This window comes from Mesitornis unicolor, unplaced genomic scaffold, assembly GCF_000695765.1.
Source record: "Mesitornis unicolor isolate BGI_N332 unplaced genomic scaffold, ASM69576v1 scaffold21046, whole genome shotgun sequence".
Taxonomy (NCBI): Eukaryota; Metazoa; Chordata; class Aves; order Mesitornithiformes; family Mesitornithidae; genus Mesitornis; species Mesitornis unicolor.
The window spans coordinates 23374-24275 of NW_010190580.1; positions in this window are offsets into that span (position 1 = coordinate 23374).

Genomic DNA, 902 nt, shown 5'->3' on the forward strand with positions numbered 1-902 from the left:
GGATGCACCAAGAAACCTTGCGCTGGGATCTGAATTTGGGGGAACAGAGCTGCTTTTGGGGGAACGAACGGAGCTGCTTTTGGGGGTGATGGAGACAAGGCTTTGCCTGCAGATGGAGCTCCTTGCTTGGCCGTTGGACTCAGGGAAAGGGCTGGGGTGAGGTCTTGAACCCCCAAATTTCTTCTTCTTGAGGACTCTGTCTGCCAGACCCCAAAAGGAAAAGAGGACACTGCTTAAGCTCTCCCTGCTAGGGAGGGGATACTGGTAATTAATCCTGCATTAAGTTAACTACCAAAACGTCACTTGCCTGAAAGAGGTGAGAGAAACCCCACCCAAACCTGAGTATTAAAAAAGCAAATTTCTGCAGTGCCAGTGATGCCAGGGGAAGGAGTACAGCAGTTTTGGAGTGTCCAACTGCAGCAGTGTGGGCAGCTGAAGGTGCCCCATTGCCATACCCTGCAGCTTTGCTCCTTCCTTCCCTAGAGATGGAGGAGAAGGAAGTTAATGGAGAATGATGGAGATCTGCAGGGCAGGCAGCTGCAGGGGCTTCCAAGGGGACTCTGCCCCTCTACACACTCCTGCGGTGCAAATACTACTACTTTTGCAAGCAGCTCCTGGATTTGGGACTGCACCAACCTCTGCCTTGGGTGGATCAGCAGGGAGCACTTGCAGCCACCGGGTCCTGCCAGCCTGGCCTGTGTGCCCTTGTGCCATGCTAAAATAGCCCATTTTACCCAGGTTTGGGAGCAGTGACATGGGAGAACCTCACTGGGGGCCAGATTTGGCCCTTCTAGGTGCTCTCTGGGGCTGGGATTGGTTCTGGGGGCAGAGAGGTTGGAGGTTGGATGAGGGCAGTGGTGGGGTCCTGATCCCCGGGGTGTGGGATGGCCACGGGTTCAGCA